This window comes from Lolium rigidum, chromosome 2 (genome assembly GCF_022539505.1).
Source record: "Lolium rigidum isolate FL_2022 chromosome 2, APGP_CSIRO_Lrig_0.1, whole genome shotgun sequence".
NCBI lineage: Eukaryota > Viridiplantae > Streptophyta > Magnoliopsida > Poales > Poaceae > Lolium > Lolium rigidum.
This window is the reverse complement of record NC_061509.1, coordinates 180,152,335-180,165,288: the sequence shown is the minus strand read 5'-3', so window position 1 is coordinate 180,165,288 and position 12,954 is coordinate 180,152,335. Positions and strand designations below refer to the sequence as shown.

The following is a 12,954-nucleotide window of genomic DNA, read 5'->3' as shown; positions in this document are numbered from 1 at the left end:
GGCGGATCTGGACCGCCCCACGATGGCGCATCAGATCCTCCGGCTCGATCTGTTCTTCGTCTCCTTCTTCGTTCGCCCCCGTCGCGTTCGCCCGCACGGCCAGGAGGTTGCGCGGTGATGTGCTGCTCACCGGCGACGCCGGTGCCGTGGCGCCGCCGTGGTGGTGATGGGGTGCTCGTGCTCGGCGACGCCGGGCCGGCGCGGCTTGGCGCCGTCGTGGTTGGCCCGTGCCGCCGTGCCGCCATGGCACGCCGTGGTGCTCCGCTCCGGGTACACGCGCCTCCATCTTCTCCCCCTGCTTCTTCCTCCTTCTGTCATTCTCTACCACTTGGGCTTGCTTCGTACATGCGTGTTTGCTACTCGCTGCGCTTCCGGCTAGCTGCTTGCTGTTGCTCTATCGCCATGGCCATAGCTGTGCTGCTGCTGTTCTTGCTACTGGCCCTACTGGCCTTAGCCAGTGTTACCCTGGCCACTCCAGTGCTTGCTGTTTTCACTCATTTCTTGATCTGTGCCTCTATTTTAGTTGCTATGCTGGCTAGAATTCAAGTGTGTTCATGTGTGATACCCTGGCTTGATTACAGTGTGCAATTTCTTGCAAGTTTGCAAGTGCCAGAGCCATTGTGGCTTATTCTGGTGCTCAGATTTATGATTATGCTCAATTGATTATCACTGTGGCTTATCTGTGTTATACAGTGATGAATTTATATGTTTAGCTGGTGTATTATAATCCAATGATTCATTAAGCATTTGATGTGCTTCTGGATACAATCATAAATTATTTATGTGATTAGCTGTGAAGCAATTGTTGATAAATTGGTGTTGTGTTAGTCAAATAATCCGTGATTTATTGATAGGTTGGCTCTAGCATGTACTGGCATGCTTTTAGCAAGCTGCTGATGATCACATGATCATCATTTGCTTGTAAATGTTGTTGTTTCATAGCTGTGCCTCACTATTGCTCTCACTGTGTTGTGTGTGCATCACACAGGCTTGGCCTGGTGTGTGCTGGTGCTTGCTTAAGCATCTGTTGATGCTTGCAGTGATCCTCTGGACCATTTGCAAAGCTCTGGTGTATTGACTTCTTGTATATTCATTTATCTGTGTTGTCTTGCTTGGCTAAGTGGATAAATGATGTGAACTAGCTGCGGTTGTGATCATCTTACAATTAAATTGATTGAGCTAGAGGGATGCCAACATCCGTTGGGAACCCTAGCTCCATTTGAACCCATCACGGGTAATGATATACGTGCATGGTTTCTCTGTTGGGTTTGGTAAAGTGGTTGAGGTGGCCCTGACAGCAATTCCTTGCTGTTAGGGTAGCTCCCACCTTTGTTGGCTTGCTGTAATTTGGTGAATATCTCACTGGAAGAAACCATGTTGGTTTTCCAGTTACCTTTGCTGTTGACAACAAGAATAGACATAATCTGTCTATCTGTCTGATGGCTTGCTTGGCTTTAGGTGCTAGATGATTTTGAATGGCTAGTTAGGGATTTATCCAGGTTGGATTTCTCTGGTATGTCACCATGTTGACATACCACTGTTCCCTTGGTAATTTCCTTCTGACTGTTCTTTGGTTTGCTTGCACCAAAAGGCTTAGTAGCCAGATGATGATACAACTGGGTACTCACACCCCTTTGCTTGTGTGTGATTGATGCATATGCTTATTTATGAGCAAGACAGATGCTTGCTCATGATTCCTTGGTATACCTCACTCCAGCTCCTAGAATTTGGTGTTGGTGTAGAGGTTTTGCTTCTGGTGGTTTGTTTGGCTTGCCCTGCTCCTCCTTGTGAGATTGATGCTTCTTGGTTATTTCGTCGTGGTGGTGAAGATGTGTTGAACAGCGGTGGCTGTTCAAGCTGTTCTTGTGTTCTTGTGTTCTTGTGACTTACCCTGTGAAGCTGCTTGTCGATGCAATGGTTAGGGTTTGCTTCGGAGAAACCCTTTATACTTGCCCTCTCCCTTTCCTTTATGGTCGACGACCATGCTGTACTCCTCCCCGGTCACTATGTGTGTGGAGAGCATGCAGCAACCCCGGTGTGCTGTTGAGCATGCACACAAGCATTGTGTGCTGCCTGGTTGTGTGTATGTGAATCCAGCTTGGGACTTGTGCTGTGGAGAGATCAGCTTCGGCAGAGTTGATCATATCTGCTCAATTTCCTTTCTTTCTACACTTGGCATAACACTTGTTTTATTTTCTTTGTGTTTGTGTGCAGGGTCAAAATGATGATCAAATGGACATGATGATCATCAAGCTCAAGATTATCTTGTAGTTTAGGATATTTCATTTATTTGTAATTTTCCTCTTTCTTTTTCTATTTCTTCAATTCATGTAATGTGTTGTAAATTTATATTTCATTTCTGGATATTGTAATTGACATTGTATTTTGTGTGATTATCAATAAAGCTCAAGGTTTTCTCTAATGAGCTTTATTTATTATTTGTATATTTCATAATCTTGATTAATGATAATTGTTTCTTAAAGTATCTCAAGTTTGAATTATGTGATATCCATTTGATGTTTGAATTTGAAATTCAAATTCAAATTTGGTTTGAATTCAATCATACAACTTAATTTAGAGTTCAATCATGCAACTTAAGATTGTGATGTAATATCTCATCTCTCTTCTCAAAAACCCTAATGTAGTTGAGTAGGAACAAGTTTGTCGCACTATCGAAACCCTAACCCTGTAAGGTGTCGAGAGAGACACCTGTCCCCCTTCGATGCAGTTTTGTTTTAAAAGCGCGAAATTTCCCCGTAATTTACGATGCCATGCACATCCCTTTCTAAAATCTACCCCTCGATCGTCTCTAAACCTGGGACATTACAAAGGCCCAGAACGTTGGATGCTTTCGGGTTAGGAAAGTAAAGTTACTATAGGAAACTTGTATCAATATAGGAAAAGCCCAATGCAGCTCGACAGTTTGTAACTTGTACGACACGGAAAACCCTTGGCACTTTGGGCCCGAGTGCCATGATCTCAGATCTGAACATGTTATTGATACATGATGATAATTATTATTTTTGATTATATCTTTAAGTTGTATACACATATTGTTGTAGGAACCCGAGGCCCCAAAGTGACCAAGAATTGGGATAACTGGAGGGGATGACTATGATGTGAGGATCACGTGTGTTCACAGAGTGTTAATGCTTTGCTCCGGTACTCTATTAAAAGGAGTACCATAATTACCAGTAGTTTACCTAGAAGCCCCGCTGCAACGGGCTGGTAGTACAAAAGATGTCATGCAAATTTCTCATTGCGAGCACGCACGACTAAATAGGAACACACGCCTATGAATATATTACGCTAGGATGCTTTTATCATTATTACTTGCAATGCCTATGTCTTGCTATTATATGGACTCCCTCATTCATGCAACGTCCGTTCATCCATCCCTATGCCTACAATATTTTAATCCTGCTGTCTACTGCAATCATCGCTACTGCTATTTTTATTTCGCTACTGCTGTTACTTCACTACTCCCACTGCCATAAAACTGTTACTACTGATAAACTGTTGCGAGCAAGCCTATTTTCAGGTGCAGGTGAATTGACAACTCATCTGTTAAAGCTTATAAATATTCTTTGGCTCCCCTGTGTCGAATCAATAAATTTGGGTTTTACTTCCCTCAAAGACTGTTGCGATCCCCTATACTTGTGGGTCATCACCACACAAAGGCACTCGACAATATATTCTCAGAGCGCGTCTGTCGCGATTAAAACTCTGAATGTCGTGACTTGTAAAAGGGATCACGAAGGTAAGACCCCAGGATCCGTCCTGTGTGGCGTGGTATCGCACATGAATGCGCTCTCACACTTTATCCACATCAACATATGCGACGAAAAATCCCGACAGACGCGTTGTGTACTCAATGAAATAAGCTGGAATTTGATTCACAGTAAGTTCTGAAGCGGCACATAAAGAATTACACCAGTATTTCAGGTTCGAGTCCAGGGACTTGAGCTTGAAGTAGGTTTATGCGGGTTTGCCACAAGAGCAATTAACTGGTACCTGATCCGTCAGAAGAACCAACATCATTTACCATTATTCCTGTGCAAGATAGACATTGAGTAAAATTTGAATGTAACTCGAAAGTTTTATTAAACGGATGCACGACAAAGATTTTACTCGACTCTGCGATTCAAGCAAAATCTCGAGGGCTACTGACATAGGTATGCCTACCAGGCATGTCGAATAAGTACCCTAGATCCACAGGAAAGCAAGAAGCTCATGAACTCGAAGCTTTGAAGGCCTAGAAGGTTGGAGGCTTTCAGGTTAGGAAAGTAGAGTTACTATAGGAAACTTGTATCAATATAGGAAAAACTCAATGCGGCTCGACAATTTGTAACTTGTACGACACAGAAAACCCTTCGCTTTGCCTCCTATATAAAGGGGAAGCCGAGGGAGAAAGAAGGGACATAAATCATTGTAACCTAGCCACCGTAATATTGAGTTAAGCACCTTTGCTCGGCTGAACCTTCAAGATCTACTTGTCCTCTACTTCTTACAAAACCCTAAGTCTATAATACATAGGCATTGACGAGTTAATCCCTCATCACATATGCACGTACTCATCATGTAAGTACGCCTCACTGCCGCTAGGCTTGCCTTCATAGATTGACATTACGACCCTAACTCAAACACATACATATGTCTCATACATCATAGCCATTCGTTCTTTCATATCCTAACCAAAATTTGGCAACATCTATATTTTTGTTTGGGTAAATGCCCTACATGCAATATAGTTCAATTTCAACAAATGAGTTTTCATAACCGTAACTCCGCCTATGCCTTTAGGAATAGCTGGTCCCAAGCCCGGGTAAAGGAGGAGGGTTGTGATAGGCTTGGCGAGCCAACGTAAAAATAAGCCTCTTCTATGGATATGAAACACAATAGAAATTCGTTGGGGGCGTAACCCTCTCAGCGACGCGCCATATCGGAACCCGGGTGTGGTGTTAAATGAGCAAGGGCTGGGCTGCCACCGCCTTAGTGGCGCGCCATATCGAATCCCGGATGTGGTGTCAAATGTGCAAGGGCCGGGCCGCCACCGCCTTAGTGGTGCGCTACATCTTCGCCCGGATGTAGTGTTAAGTGAGCAAGGGTCTTTGCATCTCTCTCGACGGATCCGAAGGGCAAGGAAGCTAGAAGAGGAAAATAGGTTGCGGGTGGGTAGTCGGAATGTAGGATCCTTGACCGGGAAGCTACGGGAGTTGGTGGATGCTGCGATCAGGAGGCTTGTAAATATCCTTTGTGTCCAAGAGACTAGATGGGCGGGTCAGAAGGCGAGGGAAGTCGAGAATACTGGCTTCAAGCTTTGGTATTCAGGTTCAGCCGGTACTAGGAACGACGTAGGCATCCTCATAGATAAGAGCCTTAAGGATGGAGTAGTGGATGTTCGGAGGAAGGGATATAGGATCATACTAGTCAAGCTAGTTGTTGGGAATCTTGTCCTGAACGTTGTTAGTGCTTATGCCCCACAAGTTGGGCTCGACATGAGCGCTAAGAGACAGTTTTGGGAGGAATTGGAGGATGTCGTCAGAAGTGTACCGACAAATGAGAAGCTCCTCATTGGAGGAGATCTCAATGGCCATGTGGGTACAACTAACATTGGGTTTGCGAGTGTGCATGGAGGCTTCGGGTTTGGCGACACAAACCAGGAGGGTAAAGACATCCTGGACTTTGCGGTAGCCTATGACTTTTTAGTCGCTAACACCTTCTTTAGGAAGAGGCAATCTCACTTAGTGACAAGGTATTAACTTGTCAATGCCTACAAGTAGTAGACTAGGGTTTCGTTGGATGTAGAGGGCAAGTAGATCTCGAAGGTTTCAGCCGAAAAGTACTCGACGATGTAAAAGCTAGGGTTTGCGAGACAATGATTCGATCCTTTCTTTGTCCCTCGACTCCCCCTTATATAGGAGGTGGAGCCGAGGGATTCGTGATACACAAGTTTACAGAGTCCGGGAGGGTTTCTAACCCGTCCCGCAAGATTACAAATAATGCTTCCTATTACAACTCTAGCTTTCCTTAATAGTATCTTGGGCTTCCGAATCTTCTTATCCTTCGGGTCGTGGGCCTTCGATAAACCCCGGGTACCTTCTTCGGCAGGCCCATTGGGGATGCCTATGTCAGTAGCCCCCGAGATTTTGCTTGAATCGTAGAGTCAGGGAAAATCTCCACCTTTATATTTATTCGATAACTTTGAACTTTACCACATATCTTTGCATATGAATTTCTATATTGTACAGGGATAATGGTAGTTGGGGCTAGTTCATCTGACGGATCAGGTACTAGTTAACTGCTCTAGTGGCAATCCGCAAAAACCTACTTCAAGATCACGTCCCTGGACATGATCTCGGGATACTGGTGTAAACTTCGACAGGTGACGCTTAAGGTCTTACCATTCAGTCGAGTCCCAGTCATATTTATCGGGTACCTAACGCGTCCGTTAGGATTTTTCTTTGTATCTGTTGATACGGAAAAAAGTAGCAAACCGACGTCAGAGACGGCGCCACGCCACTCAGAACGGATCTGGGGTCTTACCTTCATAAAGTTTTGCGGCATTCAGAAATTGTTCGCAACTTTGGCGTTCTGAGAATATATTGTCGAGTGCTTATTCGGCTGTTGGAATAGCACATTTTATTGAGTCAACAGATGACTTATTTTGCCTTCCCGATGGTAGTATATGTAGAGTTATTTGTATAACTCGAAATATACTCACTTCTTCTTTCTTTCTCTTCTCTTCTCTTCTTTTTTTTTTTTATAATTTCATCGGGCACGCGAACAGCGTTCCCGATGGGAGTAGCCCCCGAGGCTACAGCCAAGGACTTGTGCTTGGTTGTAGGCTCAACATTCTAGTGCCTCATGTCACTATATTGTCATTTTTTCTTGAATGTTTATATCTATCGGGTGCGCGAACAGCGCTCCCGATGGGAGTAGCCGCCGAGGCTATGAACAAATGCTTGCGTTTGGTCATAGGCTCTCACCATTGCTATTTTGCCATACTCGAATATTTCCTTTTTCAAAAGTAGCCCCCGAGCATTTGAGCAAAAACTTGTATTTGATCAAAGGCTCTCGAGATAAACAATAATCATCTGTTGTCGCCGTTCTTGTGAAGCTTCATAGCCGAGATTTTCTTTTACCAAGGTGACATCATTGCTGATGACAGCCACGACCAATGTATCGGGAAAACGCGAGAACCGTTCTCTCTCTGTCTTGCGGGCCCAGAAACCCCATCAATTTGACATGTCGTGCAAGTGGGGGACACACGTCCTCCGCTTTTCCTGGCGCATGTACTGTATCTTCTGTGCTTTCTCGTCTGTGTGAAATTACTTTTTACCCCTTGTCCACGTGTACACCATCTGTCCCGCAATCTCTCTATCCAACGGCGCTTCGATTCACCGCACCTCTATATAAAGGTATCGTCTTCCTCCTCTGGTCTTTTCGCTCGCGCCGCACTTCTCCTCTGCAAAAATCCTCCATTGCTCCCATTGCTTCAAGCGCTCATCCACGCTCATACCTTTCTCCTCCACGCTCATTGATGCCACCTCGCGCGCGTTTGACCAGGCACAGCACTCCAGAATCTACCATGGCCGCCGAAGATCTGGAGTGGGAGAGATCCAAAATCTCCGGCCAGGATATGAACCTCGTCGAAGAAACTGGGATTCACCAAGAAGGAGAATGCGCTGCGCTTCCCCAAGGAGGAGAGCTATCCATCACCTCCCATGGAGTATCGGGTCAGTTTTGTTGACCACCTCATCCGCGGTCTTTCTCCCCCTATCCGCGAATTTCTTCGGGGTCTCCTTTTTGTCTATGGGCTTCAGCTGCATCAGCTGACGCCCAACTCCATCCTCCACGTGTCGATTTTTATCACACTGTGTGAGTGCTTCCTTGGGGTCCAACCTAATTGGGCTTTGTGGAAGCGCATTTTCTGCATCCGCTGTAATGGCTCCCACGGCGTCGCCCATAATATCGGCAGCGTTGTTATCTGTGTTCGTCCTGACGTCGATTATTTCGACGTCAAATTCCCCGACTCCGTCCAAGGGTGGCGAAAGAGATGGCTTTATGTGCACGAAGAAAGCTCCGATTCAGTGGAGTATAACATTGCTCCCTTTGATGGAAGAGCCAAGATTCTTCGCCGCCGATCTTGGGACGCTGAAGCTACCGAAGAAGAGAAATCGGCGACAGAGGCGCTGATGACTCGCATACGTGAGCTTCAAAACACCCGTGGCAAGGAATTGTCGGGTATCCAAATCACCGGCTACTTCCTTAGGATTAGAGTGCAACCTCTGCAAGCTCGCAAAAATCCTCTTTGGATGTATGCCGGTGATGAAGATGTTGATAGGCTCTCCAAGGAACTTCCTGTGAAGGACTTAGAGAAGCTGATCCGAAGGATTTCAAAGCTCAACAAGAAGGATCCAATTCCATCCTCTTGTCGCATTACGCCATATAGTGGCGCCAATCCCCTCCCCGAGGTAATTTTTCCTTTTAGGTGCTATATTTGTCTCCTCGAGTTTTACTATTTTTTATCGACTTCTGTCTTGCTAGCTTTTTTTCATAACTTCTTCTCTTTTTTCTTTATCGACATTCTTTCTTTTTCTCAGAACCATCATGTTCTTGCTTCTCTTCCTCCTCTTCCAGAGGGTGGAGAAGTTGAAGAACGTACTGTTGTCGATGATGACAACCAGGGTACTTCTCGCCCTGAGAGTGAAGTTGCGGGTTCTCAGAAATCCGCGGCTTCCTCTGAAAAAGAAGCCGATTCTGAGGCCACTGCCTCGACACACTCCCTTCCTCCTGTTGTTTCTCCAAAAAACAAGAGGAAGAGGAATGAAGTCGAAGATTCCGGCACCTCCAAAGCCGAAGAAGTTGGTCCTTCCGAAGGGAAGACAGCTTTCGACCCTTACTTGGATGCCCTTGTCAGCTCGTAAGTCCTTATCACTCTTTGTTGTTTATCTTGTAAAATACTTGTCGTCGTTTTTCCTTATATTGTCGACGTTTTATTGCAGTGGTGACGAGGAAGAAAATCCACCTATTGACGTGGCTGCTCGAACGAGTACGTCGCGTACTTTAGTTGTTTCGGATGTTCAACCTGATGTGGAGGAAACTTTGCCTCCTCAACATAACGTCGATCATCCAACTCCACCTGCAAGCCCCCATGTCCCTTCGCCAAAGAGGGCTAGGGTCGAGCCAGCCACAGAATCTGCTCTTCAACCTCGTGGCTCTGCAACTCCTCTTCTGGATAACGTAAGTTGCTTACTTCTCCTTTTTTGTGCAAGAAATTTTTCGGTGCCTATGAACTCTCTTCTTCGTGTTTTTTTTTTTACTTTTTGCTGTCGATCTTTTCACCTTATCTGCTACTTGTTTCTCTTTTTCCTTTGTCAGCCCTTGATGAAGGAATTCATCCGCCTTGGTAACGATTATGCTAAACAAGCTGAAGGTAATACTCTGCTACTTCTTTTGGCATATCGACGTCTTCCTCCTTTTCTTGTCATGATTCTGATTTCTGTCGACTATTTTGTTAGAAAATCTTGCGGAAGCCAACAAGCGTGCTGACACACTTGCTCGTAAACTGGAGCAAAGTGAAAAATCTCGTAAGAAGGCTGAAGCAGATGCCAAAAAGGCTAAGGCAGAGGCCGCCACCGTCGAAGATCTTCGAAAGAGACTTCATGAGGCGGAAACCTCTTTAAGTGAGCATATAACCGAACAATCTGCTCGCGAAGAGGCAATTATCAAGCGCCTGGCGTCGCAGAGCCGTCGTTTTGCCAGTAAGTGCCCGAACTATTTTGACTTCCTTGAACTTTCTTTTCTGTTCTTGTGTACTTATCAAGAAATTTTTCGTCTTAGTAGGAAAAACGTGTCAAGAATATGAACTTAGAGATCCTGAGAACGATCCCCTTCTTGACGTGCTTTCTCTCCTTGAGATTCATGGGGACGAGGCACGCGACGGTCTTGCTGAAGCTGGAGCGGGGCTGTCGAAGCTGTACCCTTACTTCTTCCCGAAGAAAGAGGAACCCGCGCCTTTTCTTGCTCTCGCCAAGTGCTTCAATACTTCCGAAAATCTTGGGCTCAAACTTCGCCAAGAAGGTTTGAAGGTTGTTGTTGAAGACACTATTGCCCTGGTTGCCGATAGCCAACAAGATATCGACTGGACTAGAGTTGGTGACACGCAGGAGATGGAGACCAAGAAGTGGCAGTCGCTGATCAAGGCTGCGAAACCGAACTCGAAGAAGGTCCTCGCTTATCTTGGGTGCAAGCCAACTCCAGCTCCAAGCTCATCCAAAACGGAGGTCTAGTAGACCACCCTGTCTTTCCCCTTTTCTTTTTTTTTCTTTTTTTTTCTTTTTCTTTCTTCCTTTTGATGTTGTCGCCAAAGTAGCTTTTGGCGACACTTATCCCACTAGCTCCATTGTAATGCCTTGTAATTATTCTGAAAATCAATGGAATTCTATTTTGCTTGATGATTGATGTCGAACCTTTTAATTTCAGTTGATATTTGATAACTATACTCCAACTCCTGCTCCTTCCGATAATTTGCCTACTTCTTCTCGCTCGAGGAAAGTGCTTGTTAATACTGAACTTGGTGAAGATTCCTCGAGTACGAATTTATCGCAAGATTTGGAAGAACTTCGTCAACAGCTTCAGTATGCGAAGAAGCAAACACTTGTGATGATGGAGCAATCTCACAAGGCATCCGAAGCAGAAAAAATTGCACTTCAACAAGCTCAAGAAGCCATAGCTGCCAAGGAAGCCGCCGTTTCTGAAGCTGAAAAGGCAACCACCCGAGAGAATTTTATGCTTGAATTGATGAATGAAGCCAGTGTGGATATGTCAGGTATGCTTTTTCAAATCAAAACTTCTTCTGTCTTCTTGCTGTATCCTTTTTTTGAAATTCCTTTGCCGTCGCCAAATAGGTTCCTTTCTCGACACTGCTGCCGAAGAAGAAAGGGTGAACGCAAGGACAAATCTTCTCGTTAACCTTTCCCTTGACCGTGGTTCTCTATTCTGGGCCACTCCAGAACGGACCCGACAGATTGTCAGGTTTCAAGACCGCGCCTGTCAGGTTCGCGAGTTCCTGGATTTCCGTACTAGAACATTGTCCCTGGTTTACAAGACGATGTTTCCTCGGAACGAGGCACCCGACACTCTTCTTGGTTTGATGGACAAATTTCGAGATGCTCCTCAAATCCATGGATTTGTTCGGGCCCAACTTTCTGCTGGTGCCAGGTTTGCTATGATGATGATCAAAATCTGCTATCCCAAGTTTGACATGAGCCAAATTGTTACCAAGTGTTTGGCCAAGATGGCGAAAAGGAAAAGGGATGTTGGCAAAATTGATGATCATGTGACCCCTGTAGCAGAAGATATGATGGATGAACTTCTTCGGATGGACGCTAAGTTCTTCGTGAAGGGCAGCTATGCTGAACACAGTACTCGTACTGTAAATCGGATGACCATAGATAATATACTAGGCTGCAATTGACTTTTCCTTTTCTTTGAACTCGTTGAGTTTTCTCAAGAATTGCTTCTTGTATGTTGTAAACATGTTCTATATTGTAAAGTCAATAAATATTTCTATTTTTCCTCATCAAGCCCCCGAGTGTCTCACTTAGTGAATTTATTTATTGTATGTGCGAGGTTTTTAAACCAAGGCAACTGAATTATATTGAATATGCTATATTTGCGGGTACGAGCCCCGTGCCTTGTTGTCGATCGCTATTTTGTATCTTTGTTTATTTTGCGAGGTGTTCGCACCAAGGCGAAATATTTTCAGAAATATATATTGCAAGTTTGAGCGCAAGTCCCCGAGCCTTTTGAAGAAAAAGATATATATCTCGACTATCTTTATTATATTGCAGCACCGCGAGCCCGCCTCATCAAAAACCTTTCCCGGCCCCACTCGGTGCCCCGAAAAAGGAAAAGAGTGCGTCTGAAAACTTGCGGGCGTTTCAGTACATTGTATTTTTACAAGGAGGACTATATTTCGACACTAAGCGTAAAAACGCCTTAGCTGTGCCACGTTCCAGGGGTTTTTCTCGGGAGCCCTCGACTTCTTATCCTTGATCCTGTACGCTCCTCCTTCGATTACTTCTGTGACGACGTAAGGGCCAAGCCATGGCGACTCGAGTTTTTCAGTACTATTTTGATTGAGTCGCAGCACTAAGTCTCCAACCTGAAAGGATCTTGGTCGCAAACGTCGACTATGGTAGTTTTTTAGGTCTTGCTGATATTTAGTGACCCGCGATAATACCTCATCTCTCGCTTCGTCCAATGCATCGACGTCATCTTCTAATGCCTTTCTAGAAGCCTCTTCATCATACTCCGTGACTCTTGGAGAATCATGCTCTATCTCTATTGGCAATACTGCCTCGGCTCCATGGACCAGAAAAAACGGAGTTTCTTGTGTCGCCGTATTTGGTGTTGTTCGGATACTCCAGAGCACACTTGGCAGCTCCTCCGGCCAGGTATGTCGAGCTTTTTCCAATGGCCCCAACAAGCGCTTCTTGATGCCATTGCAGATGATACCATTGGCTTTTTCGACTTGGCCGTTGGTTTGTGGATGTGCGACTGACGCGAAGTGCAATTTGATGCCTATCTCTGCACAATATGCCTTGAATTCCTTGGATGTAAAGTTACTGCCATTGTCCGTGATAATGCTGTGAGGTACTCCAAACCGAAAAGCAATGCTTTTCATGAACTTTATTGCAGATGCTGCGTCTGGTGAATTTATCGGCTTGGCTTCTATCCACCTGATAAATTTGTCGACATCGACGAGCATATACTCGTATCCTCCTGGCGAAGCTTTATGTAACTTCCCCACCATGTCGAGGCCCCATTGAGCAAAGGGCCAAGACAATGGTATTGGCATCAGTTCTGCTGCCGAAGAGTGAGGTTTCGCGGCAAATCTCTGGCACGCGTCACAAGTTCGTACTATCTCCTTTGCATCCTCGATTG

At 45.2% G+C, this 12,954-nt stretch overlaps 1 pseudogene; it reads left to right on the top strand.

The window, feature by feature from the left end:
- Window positions 1-12,954, top strand: part of LOC124690339 — a 34,003-nt pseudogene that overhangs the window by 13,485 nt on the left and 7,564 nt on the right.